This window comes from Lissotriton helveticus, chromosome 6 (assembly GCF_964261635.1).
Source record: "Lissotriton helveticus chromosome 6, aLisHel1.1, whole genome shotgun sequence".
Classification (NCBI taxonomy): domain Eukaryota; kingdom Metazoa; phylum Chordata; class Amphibia; order Caudata; family Salamandridae; genus Lissotriton; species Lissotriton helveticus.
The window spans coordinates 260,943,665-260,956,329 of record NC_136067.1 but is presented as its reverse complement, the minus strand read 5'-3'; positions in this window follow the sequence as shown (position 1 = coordinate 260,956,329).

Here is a 12,665-nt window from a genome sequence, read left to right as displayed (position 1 = left end):
CAAAACAATAGAGGAAGTGAAGAGGTATTGACAGAATCACCCTCCAATTCGATATGCATAAACAAAAAGATTCTATCAATGTGTGGTGATTTATTTTTATTTTCTATTTTTGTGGGTGGTGAAGATCTAATAAAAAAACTCTCTCTTAGGGTGATAAAGATGAGAGCACGATGTGCTTTTTAAAATACCCCTCACACATTATAAAAATACAGTAGTGTCATGCTTCATCATTGGGGTCTTCCCGTCCCTCTACGGGGCGGGGCGTGCTACAACCTGACCGACTACGCGGGAGCACTAGTATGGTGACAAGGCTATGTGACAGTGCAAAGTGAGTGATGTCAGTGAAGTGTAGGGACCTAAAAATGTGTGGGAATCTAAAAAAGGGTTAAAAATCCTCTGGCTAGTGGAAAAAAACAATTTATTCACTTCCCTAGCTGGGGACGTTAAGAAGGGGGTTTTGAGGAAGAGCGATTCGCTACAACCTGGTCTACATGTTTCGTAGGCAGTCCCCTACTGCCTACTCATCAGGACCTTCTAATGGCCCCTACTAGAACAAAGCTCAGTTGCTAAGTGTAATAAGCCTGTCGTCCTAAAAACCAACAGTAAAAATCCACTGTTAGTTTTAGCTTCAGGGCATGAGCTGGCCCTAGGGAAGCAAAAAAATCAAAAATGATGACCTGAATGTGGTCTCTGTAAAGCAAATAGGAAAAAAGGGGGAGAGAAAAGCACAGATTTTTACATTTGTAACTGTAATTTGTCTTTTGGCGTTCATTAATAATAGCGCCACAAGTCCCACTTATCATTTTCATATGCCCATTTAGCAAAGAATGTACTAAAGATTTTATGGACAGAGTGATGGTTCAATCTGCCATCCCCTGGATGTTCGTTTATTGGCCCGAACATAGTGATGCCCCTTGTAATTAGGGCTGGTTTCATCTCAACACACACACTCTCATAACTCAATGCACGTAGCGGCACCCCACAGGGTTAAAAACGAGGAACCCGACTCTTTCAATGCCAGTAGTGGTCTTAGAATCAATCATTAAAATCCCCAAAAGGCACACCCCAATTATTGAATAATTAGCGATACATACTGCTGGGGCGCATGTGGTATGCCCCATGAGCTGACAATCGGTAGGTATTCACCGCGGTGCTCTGAAAAAGAGAAACCACGCCCTTAGCGTCGCAAAAAACACACCCAACAAACATTGCAGCCCCTGTCTCAAAAGCCAAGTGTTTTGAGACCTTTGGCAAAGTCTATAACTCACATTGTCCGCATAATCATTTAGCCTTACTTCTACCCGTATTGCCGCTCTGAAGAATGATCGCGTCTGGGGCGCAGTGATCATATAAGCTACACTCGGCGCCGGTGTCGCGTTAGAAGTCTCCTTGCAAGACTAGCGCGCTGACCCAAAATGGCCGCCTAGGATGGAACGGGAGTGTGCTATTGCGGAAGTCTTTCTTCCGTGCCTATTGAATATACCGAAGTTACCAGCCCAAATATTTTTTAGCAAAAAACGTAATAGGTAGAAATGTGAACCCACATGAAAGCTTGTAAATTCTCAGTCATAATTCTCGTGAACGAACATTTTTGTGGATTCTGTTTTTTATCACACTGGACTCCATTGGGAGGCAAGAACGGGCCAGATTGTGTTATAGGCTCGCAGATACCAGTATATAGATTAAAAAAACTGTCAGTTGCAGTCGGGCCTCTGCCCAGATTGTAATACAGAATCACAGGTGGAAATATACCAGTGTAAGAAAGAATAAGGTGACTACCCTAGGCGGGTGATCACCAGGGGCTGGGTAAATTCATAGGCTTTTAGGAATTGTTGCTCTTTGGGTTAAAAAGGCTTCGCAGCTGTGATGTAAAAATACAAATGTTCATTCCACTATGTGTTGATAGCGGTGTGATCGAATGGCAGATTTTTCACTGGGCTCTTGATAGGAAGCAGAGTTTGTGTAAATTGGCCATGGGCAAAGGGGTGCCTCTCAGTGGGGAGTGGGTGTACGTAATCTATAGCTGACCCCACGGAATTTCATCGTTCAATCCATGTTTGTTGGACTGAACACGAAAAACCCATCTTTGTTCTTTTTCCAGTAGATGTTTCTCGTTGTCAACCTGTTCAATTACTGTCCAGGTTATGTCATCAGGTTTATGCCCACTTTCCAGGAAGTGGTTTGTTAGTTTGGTACTCGACTTCTTACATTTGATTGTACTTTTATGCTCGCCTATTCTCAACTTTACCGCCCTGCTCGTCATGCCAATATATTCAAGATTACAGGGACAGGTGATGAGATAGACGACATTGGAACTGTTGCAGTTGCTGAAGCCTCTCTGTTCCCATGTGGTCCCATTGTTGAAGGTTAGTTTCTTGCTCTTTTTGGTGAGGCAGCATACCTTGCATCCGCCGCACGGGTAGTGTCCTTGTACAAAGTTGGGATTGCCTTGGGTATTGGCCTTGTTGTCCTTGGGTCTGGTGTGTACCAGTATATCTCTGACACTCTGTGCTCTTTTATGGGAAAACATAGGTTTCGGAATTTCGAGACCTCCGCTGTTAAGAATCTTCCAGTTCTTATTAATGATCTTGGTTACTTGATCCGAGTTGGTGTTATATGTGGTGACACATATAGGTCTCTGCACTTCCACTTTTTTCACTTTTTCTTCCAGGAGGCTCTCTCTGCAGTTGTTCCTTGCTCTCTTGTAAGCTTGATCAATGATTTTTAGAGGGTAATTCCTCATTTGTAACTTCTTCCTTAGATCATTTGACTGTGATTTGAAATTGGCAACTTCCGTGCAGTTCCTACGGAGTCGCAGAAACTGGCCGTAGGGTAGATTATCCCTCAGATGTCTCGGGTGAAAGCTTTGGTACATCAAAAGACAGTTCTTTGAGGTGCTTTTAAAGTGTGTTGTTGTCATCAGTCTGCCATTTTTAGGAAAGATGTTCAGATCCAGAAATACCAGATTAGTTTTTGTGGTGACACTGGTGAATTTGAGGAACTCGTCTTGGTAGTTGAGCCACGTAAGAAACTGCTGGGCGGTCTTATCATCTCCATCCCAGATGATAAGGATATCATCAATGTACCTCTTCCAGGTCAAGATCTTTTGTCGGAATGGGTTGCTGGTACTTATTATCTTTGTTTCCTCAAGATGGTGAACATAGAGACCAGCTATGCTTGGAGCAAATGTGCTTCCCATGCTGGTCCCATGTTTTTGAAGGTATAGGGTGCCATTGTGCTCAAAAAAGTTCTCCTTCAGTGCCAAGGAGCAGCACTCCATCACCACGTTTCGTGGGGTTTGGTACTCCCAGTCGTCTGCGAATAGGACGTCTTCGATTATTGCCAGGGTTTCGTTGTGGGGCAGACTCGTATACAGACTTTCCACATCACAGCTGATTAACAGCTGTGTGTTGGGATCGAATGACACCTCCTCGAGTAGATTTAACACACCCTTTGTGTCTCTAAGGTAAGTGGATGTCCTTTGTACCATGGGTCTTAGAAATGCGTCTGCAAACCTAGAGACTGGTTCGAGGACTGACCCAATCCCCGATACGATGGGTCTACCCGGCGGGTTCTCGAGGTCCTTATGAATCTTGGGTAAGATGTATAGGTACGGGGTTCTAGGGTTCTTCTGACAAAGAAACTCCCCCTCTTTGTTAGTGATCCAATTATGGGACAGTGCCTCCTCTACCATTGATTGGATTTTGATTGTTATTTTCTCAGTTGGATTTGTCAATAGAATTTCATAGTTCCTTTTGTCTTGTAGCAACCTTGTGCACTCCTTATCATACTGTTCTTTGTTCATTAGTACAGTTGCACCCCCCTTGTCCGCTGGTTTTATGACCACTTGTTTGTTGTTACTTAATTCGCGAAGCGCTTGTCGTTCTTCATTGGAAACATTTTGGAAGACTCGTTTCTGCATTGGATCGAGGGCTTCGAGATCCTTCATGACCGCCTTTTCAAAGGTCAGGAGTTCAATAGGGAGGGTGTTGTTCAAAGGGGTAAAGGTGGATCGTGGCCTGAGTCCTGTGTCTCCTTTTTCTTGGGTGTCCTTCTTGTCTTTAAAGAAGACCTGCAACTTCAGTCTCCTTATAAATTCCTGGATTTCTTTGCAGAGGTGGAATTTGTCCATGTTGGCAGTAGGGACATATCCTAAGCCTTTTTCTAGTACTCTTTTCTGTGACTCAGATAGTTCACTGCCCGTGAGATTTACAACTAGGCTCATTTCGGGTTCTTCGATGCCCCTGTCATGCTCCTGGTTGATACCCTCGGAGTTCCTTCTTCTTCGTTGCCCCAGTGTACCGAGTTGCCTCTCCGATTCCTTCCCTTGTTCTGTCCTCGGCGAGCCCCTCAAAAAGGAGCCGAATTGTCAAAATACCCATAGTCTTGTTGGAATCCCCATGGCGGGAAAGGGCCACTCGGATGTTGGAAGGGCGGTGGGCCAAACTGTTGTGGGGGGTACATCATTGGCTGGGGGTAGCTGTTCCATCCCCGCATGCCACGGTGGTTGGGCCGTCAGAAATTCCTTCCTGTGCCCTGATATCTGGGGCTTTTGTTACCACTAGAGTTGGAGCTGTTAGATCCAGCGTCCGATGAACCATCATTGGAAACATTGTCACTTGATGGTTTGTAGTTATCTTTTATATAGGGGTAGATCTTTTCTTTACTCCACCTGCTGGTGTCTTTCTGGAGTTTTACATATTTACTATCTTTGAGAGTTATTTCGAAGTCATTCAACGTTTTGTTTAGTTCATCAAGATACTTTTTTAGATTTGCTGGGGATTCATAGCTCTTGAGACGTATCTCTACTGCTTGTATTTCCACCTTTAAATCGCTTGCTAGTCTGCTTGCTGTCTTGATGATCAAAACGATCCAATCTCGTGTACATCTCCACGAGATTTGGGACCAATCAATCTTAAAAGTTTTGTCCTCAAGAAATATAAATGGTTCGTTCCGAACTACAAGACCCGCTGGAGCTGTATTAACCTTCAAGTATTCAGACATCAGTAGCCCATGGATGGCTGTTTTTATTTGAGTTCTCCTTAGTTCCTCCAGTTCATCCCAGTCACTATTTTTTATGGAGGGGCACCCAGAGTTCAATCCTTCAAAAGTCCCTAGAGAGGCCATTAGATTAGAGATCTCATCCTCAGTAAATGCAAGGGCTAGGTCGGCCATTTTTATGCCAGAAAAAACGGGAAACCTCTATCTTCCCTGCTTTGATGCCGTTGAGTGCAGAATCACAAAGTGGTGTGGAAAAATGAATCCTTCTGTTGACTTCCGCAGCTGCACGCTGCCAATAATTCCAAAACAATAGAGGAAGTGAAGAGGTATTGACAGAATCACCCTCCAATTCGATATGCATAAACAAAAAGATTCTATCAATGTGTGGTGATTTATTTTTATTTTCTATTTTTGTGGGTGGTGAAGATCTAATAAAAAAACTCTCTCTTAGGGTGATAAAGATGAGAGCACGATGTGCTTTTTAAAATACCCCTCACACACTAAAAAAATCCAGTAGTGTCATGATTCATCATTGGGGTCTTCCCGTCCCTCTACGGGGCGGGGCGTGCTACAACCTGACCGACTACGCGGGAGCACTAGTATGGTGACAAGGCTATGTGACAGTGCAAAGTGAGTGATGTCAGTGAAGTGTAGGGACCTAAAAATGTGTGGGAATCTAAAAAAGGGTTAAAAATCCTCTGGCTAGTGGAAAAAAACAATTTATTCACTTCCCTAGCTGGGGACGTTAAGAAGGGGGTTTTGAGGAAGAGCGATTCGCTACAACCTGGTCTACATGTTTCGTAGGCAGTCCCCTACTGCCTACTCATCAGGACCTTCTAATGGCCCCTACTAGAACAAAGCTCAGTTGCTAAGTGTAATAAGCCTGTCGTCCTAAAAACCAACAGTAAAAATCCACTGTTAGTTTTAGCTTCAGGGCATGAGCTGGCCCTAGGGAAGCAAAAAAATCAAAAATGATTACCTGAATGTGGTCTCTGTAAAGCAAATAGGAAAAAAGGGGGAGAGAAAAGCACAGATTTTTACATTTGTAACTGTAATTTGTCTTTTGGCGTTCATTAATAATAGCGCCACAAGTCCCACTTATCATTTTCATATGCCCATTTAGCAAAGAATGTACTAAAGATTTTATGGACAGAGTGATGGTTCAATCTGCCATCCCCTGGATGTTCGTTTATTGGCCCGAACATAGTGATGCTCCTTGTAATTAGGGCTGGTTTCATCTCAACACACACACTCTCATAACTCAATGCACGTAGCGGCACCCCACAGGGTTAAAAACGAGGAACCCGACTCTTTCAATGCCTGTAGTGGTCTTAGAATCAATCATTAAAATCCCCAAAAGGCACACCCCAATTATTGAATAATTAGCGATACATACTGCTGGGGCGCATGTGGTATGCCCCATGAGCTGACAGTCGGTAGGTATTCACCGCGGTGCTCTGAAAAAGAGAAACCACGCCCTTAGCGTCGCAAAAAAAAAACCCAACAAACATTGCAGCCCCTGTCTCAAAAGCCAAGTGTTTTGAGACCTTTGGCAAAGTCTATAACTCACATTGTCCGCATAATCATTTAGCCTTACTTCTACCCGTATTGCCGCTCTGAAGAATGATCGCGTCTGGGGCGCAGTGATCATATAAGCTACACTCGGCGCCGGTGTCGCGTTAGAAGTCTCCTTGCAAGACTAGCGCGCTGACCCAAAATGGCCGCCTAGGATGGAACGGGAGTGTGCTATTGCGGAAGTCTTTCTTCCGTGCCTATTGAATATACCGAAGTTACCAGCCCAAATATTTTTAGCAAAAAACGTAATAGGTAGAAATGTGAACCCACATGAAAGCTTGTAAATTCTCAGTCATAATTCTCGTGAACGAACATTTTTGTGGATTCTGTTTTTTATCACACTGGACTCCATTGGGAGGCAAGAACGGGCCAGATTGTGTTATAGGCTCGCAGATACCAGTATATAGAGTAAAAAAACTGTCAGTTGCAGTCGGGCCTCTGCCCAGATTGTAATACAGGATCACAGGTGGAAATATACCAGTGTAAGAAAGAATAAGGTGACTACCCTAGGCGGGTGATCACCAGGGGCTGGGTAAATTTATAGGCTTTTAGGAATTTTTGCTCTTTGGGTTAAAAAGGCTTTGCAGCTGTGATGTAAAAATACAAATGTTCATTCCACTATGTGTTGATAGCGGTCGATCGAATGGCAGATTTTTCACTGGCTCTTGATAGGAAGCAGAGTTTGTGTAAATTGGCCATGGGCAAAGGGGTGCCTCTCAGTGGGGAGTGGGTGTACGTAATCTATAGCTGACCCCACGGAATTTCATCGTTCAATCCATGTTTGTTGGACTGAACACGAAAAACCCATCTTTGTTCTTTTTCCAGTAGATGTTTCTCGTTGTCAACCTGTTCAATTACTGTCCAGGTTATGTCATCAGGTTTATGCCCCCTTTTTTCCTATTTGCTTTACAGAGACCACATTCAGGTCATCATTTTTGATTTTTTTGCTTCCCTAGGGCCAGCTCATGCCCTGAAGCTAAAACTAACAGTGGATTTTTACTGTTGGTTTTTAGGACGACAGGCTTATTACACTTAGCAACTGAGCTTTGTTCTAGTAGGGGCCATTAGAAGGTCCTGATGAGTAGGCAGTAGGGGACTGCCTACGAAACATGTAGACCAGGTTGTAGCGAATCGCTCTTCCTCAAAACCCCCTTCTTAACGTCCCCAGCTAGGGAAGTGAATAAATTGTTTTTTTCCACTAGCCAGAGGATTTTTAACCCTTTTTTAGATTCCCACACATTTTTAGGTCCCTACACTTCACTGATATCACTCACTTTGCACTGTCACATAGCCTTGTCACCATACTAGTGCTCCCGCGTAGTCGGTCAGGTTGTAGCACGCCCCGCCCCGTAGAGGGACGGGAAGACCCCAATGATGAAGCATGAAACTACTGGATTTTTTTAGTGTGTGAGGGGTATTTTAAAAAGCACATCGTGCTCTCATCTTTATCACCCTAAGAGAGAGTTTTTTTATTAGATCTTCACCACCCACAAAAATAGAAAATAAAAATAAATCACCACACATTGATAGAATCTTTTTGTTTATGCATATCGAATTGGAGGGTGATTCTGTCAATACCTCTTCACTTCCTCTATTGTTTTGGAATTATTGGCAGCGTGCAGCTGCGGAAGTCAACAGAAGGATTCATTTTTCCACACCACTTTGTGATTCTGCACTCGACGGCATCAAAGCAGGGAAGATAGAGGTTTCCCGTTTTTTCTGGCATAAAAATGGCCGACCTAGGCCTTGCATTTACTGAGGATGAGATCTCTAATCTAATGGCCTCTCTAGGGACTTTTGAAGGATTGAACTCTGGGTGCCCCTCCATAAAAAATAGTGACTGGGATGAACTGGAGGAACTAAGGAGAACTCAAATAAAAACAGCCATCCATGGGCTACTGATGTCTGAATACTTGAAGGTTAATACAGCTCCAGCGGGTCTTGTAGTTCGGAACGAACCATTTATATTTCTTGAGGACAAAACTTTTAAGATTGATTGGTCCCAAATCTCGTGGAGATGTACACGAGATTGGATCGTTTTGATCATCAAGACAGCAAGCAGACTAGCAAGCGATTTAAAGGTGGAAATACAAGCAGTAGAGATACGTCTCAAGAGCTATGAATCCCCAGCAAATCTAAAAAAGTATCTTGATGAACTAAACAAAACGTTGAATGACTTCGAAATAACTCTCAAAGATAGTAAATATGTAAAACTCCAGAAAGACACCAGCAGGTGGAGTAAAGAAAAGATCTACCCCTATATAAAAGATAACTACAAACCATCAAGTGACAATGTTTCCAATGATGGTTCATCGGACGCTGGATCTAACAGCTCCAACTCTAGTGGTAACAAAAGCCCCAGATATCAGGGCACAGGAAGGAATTTCCGACGGCCCAACCACCGTGGCATACGGGGATAGAACAGCTACCCCCAGCCAATGATGTACCCCCCACAACAGTTTGGCCCACCGCCCTTCCAACATCCGAGTGGCCCTTTCCCGCCATGGGGATTCCAACAAGACTATGGGTATTTTGACAATTCGGCTCCTTTTTTAGGGGCTCGCCGAGGACAGAACAAGGGAAGGAATCGGAGAGGCAACTCAGTACACTGGGGCAACGAAGAAGAAGGAACTCCGAGGGTATCAACCAGGAGCATGACAGGGGCATCGAAGAACCCGAAATTAGCCTAGTTGTAAATCTCACGGGCAGTGAACTATCTGAGTCACAGAAAAGAGTACTAGAAAAAGGCTTAGGATATGTCCCTACTGCCAACATGGACAAATTCCACCTCTGCAAAGAAATCCAGGAATTTATAAGGAGACTGAAGTTGCAGGTCTTCTTTAAAGACAAGAAGGACACCCAGGAAAAAGGAGACACAGGACTCAGGCCACGATCCACCTTTACCCCTTTGAACAACACCCTCCCTATTGAACTCCTGACCTTTGAAAAGGCGGTCATGAAGGATCTCGAAGCCCTCGATCCAATGCAGAAACGAGTCTTCCAAAATGTTTCCAATGAAGAACGACAAGCGCTTCGCGAATTAAGTAACAACAAACAAGTGGTCATAAAACCAGCGGACAAGGGGGGTGCAACTGTACTAATGAACAAAGAACAGTATGATAAGGAGTGCACAAGGTTGCTACAAGACAAAAGGAACTATGAAATTCTATTGACAAATCCAACTGAGAAAATAACAATCAAAATCCAAACAATGGTAGAGGAGGCACTGTCCCATAATTGGATCACTAACAAAGAGGGGGAGTTTCTTTGTCAGAAGAACCCTAGAACCCCGTACCTATACATCTTACCCAAGATTCATAAGGACCTCGAGAACCCGCCGGGTAGACCCATCGTATCGGGGATTGGGTCAGTCCTCGAACCAGTCTCTAGGTTTGCAGACGCATTTCTAAGACCCATGGTACAAAGGACATCCACTTACCTTAGAGACACAAAGGATGTGTTAAATCTACTCGAGGAGGTGTCATTCGATCCCAACTCACAGCTGTTAATCAGCTGCGATGTGGAAAGTCTGTATACGAGTCTGCCCCACAACGAAACCCTGGCAATAATCGAAGACGTCCTATTTGCAGACGACTGGGAGTACCAAACCCCACGAAACGTGGTGATGGAGTGCTGCTCCTTGGCACTGAAGGAAAACTTTTTTGAGCACAATGGCACCCTATACCTTCAAAAACATGGGACCAGTATGGGAAGCACATTTGCTCCAAGCATAGCTGGTCTCTATGTTCACCATCTTGAGGAAACAAAGATACTAAGTACCAGCAACCCATTCCGACAAAAGATCTTGACCTGGAAGAGGTACATTGATGATATCCTTATCATCTGGGATGGAGATGATAAGACCGCCCAGCAGTTTCTTACGTGGCTCAACTACCAAGACGAGTTCCTCAAATTCACCAGTGTCACCACAAAAACTAATCTGGTATTTCTGGATCTGAACATCTTTCCTAAAAATGGCAGACTGATGACAACAACACACTTTAAAAGCACCTCAAAGAACTGTCTTTTGATGTACCAAAGCTTTCACCCGAGACATCTGAGGGATAATCTACCCTACGGCCAGTTTCTGCGACTCCGTAGGAACTGCACGGAAGTTGCCAATTTCAAATCACAGTCAAATGATCTAAGGAAGAAGTTACAAATGAGGAATTACCCTCTAAAAATCATTGATCAAGCTTACAAGAGAGCAAGGAACAACTGCAGAGAGAGCCTCCTGGAAGAAAAAGTGAAAAAAGTGGAAGTGCAGAGACCTATATGTGTCACCACATATAACACCAACTCGGATCAAGTAACCAAGATCATTAATAAGAACTGGAAGATTCTTAACAGCGGAGGTCTCGAAATTCCGAAACCTATGTTTTCCCATAAAAGAGCACAGAGTGTCAGAGATATACTGGTACACACCAGACCCAAGGACAACAAGGCCAATACCCAAGGCAATCCCAACTTTGTACAAGGACACTACCCGTGCGGCGGATGCAAGGTATGCTGCCTCACCAAAAAGAGCAAGAAACTAACCTTCAACAATGGGACCACATGGGAACAGAGAGGCTTCAGCAACTGCAACAGTTCCAATGTCGTCTATCTCATCACCTGTCCCTGTAATCTTGAATATATTGGCATGACGAGCAGGGCGGTAAAGTTGAGAATAGGCGAGCATAAAAGTACAATCAAATGTAAGAAGTCGAGTACCAAACTAACAAACCACTTCCTGGAAAGTGGGCATAAACCTGATGACATAACCTGGACAGTAATTGAACAGGTTGACAACGAGAAACATCTTCTGGAAAAAGAACAAAGATGGGTTTTTCGTGTTCAGTCCAACAAACATGGATTGAACGATGAAATTCCGTGGGGTCAGCTATAGATTACGTACACCCACTCCCCACTGAGAGGCACCCCTTTGCCCATGGCCAATTTACACAAACTCTGCTTCCTATCAAGAGCCCAGTGAAAAATCTGCCATTCGATCACACCGCTATCAACACATAGTGGAATGAACATTTGTATTTTTACATCACAGCTGCGAAGCCTTTTTAACCCAAAGAGCAAAAATTCCTAAAAGCCTATGAATTTACCCAGCCCCTGGTGATCACCCGCCTAGGGTAGTCACCTTATTCTTTCTTACACTGGTATATTTCCACCTGTGATCCTGTATTACAATCTGGGCAGAGGCCCGACTGCAACTGACAGTTTTTTTACTCTATATACTGGTATCTGCGAGCCTATAACACAATCTGGCCCGTTCTTGCCTCCCAATGGAGTCCAGTGTGATAAAAAACAGAATCCACAAAAATGTTCGTTCACGAGAATTATGACTGAGAATTTACAAGCTTTCATGTGGGTTCACATTTCTACCTATTACGTTTTTTGCTAAAAAATATTTGGGCTGGTAACTTCGGTATATTCAATAGGCACGGAAGAAAGACTTCCGCAATAGCACACTCCCGTTCCATCCTAGGCGGCCATTTTGGGTCAGCGCGCTAGTCTTGCAAGGAGACTTCTAACGCGACACCGGCGCCGAGTGTAGCTTATAGGATCACTGCGCCCCAGACGCGATCATTCTTCAGAGCGGCAATACGGGTAGAAGTAAGGCTAAATGATTATGCGGACAATGTGAGTTATAGACTTTGCCAAAGGTCTCAAAACACTTGGCTTTTGAGACAGGGGCTGCAATGTTTGTTGGCTGTGTTTTTTGCGACGCTAAGGGCGTGGTTTCTCTTTTTCAGAGCACCGCGGTGAATACCTACCGATTGTCAGCTCATGGGGCATACCACATGCGCCCCAGCAGTATGTATCGCTAATTATTCAATAATTGGGGTGTGCCTTTTGGGGATTTTAATGATTGATTCTAAGACCACTACTGGCATTGAAAGAGTCGGGTTCCTCGTTTTTAACCCTGTGGGGTGCCGCTACGTGCATTGAGTTATGAGAGTGTGTGTGTTGAGATGAAACCAGCCCTAATTACAAGGGGCATCACTATGTTCGGGCCAATAAACGAACATCCAGGGGATGGCAGATTGAACCATCACTCTGTCCATAAAATCTTTAGTACATTCTTTGCTAAA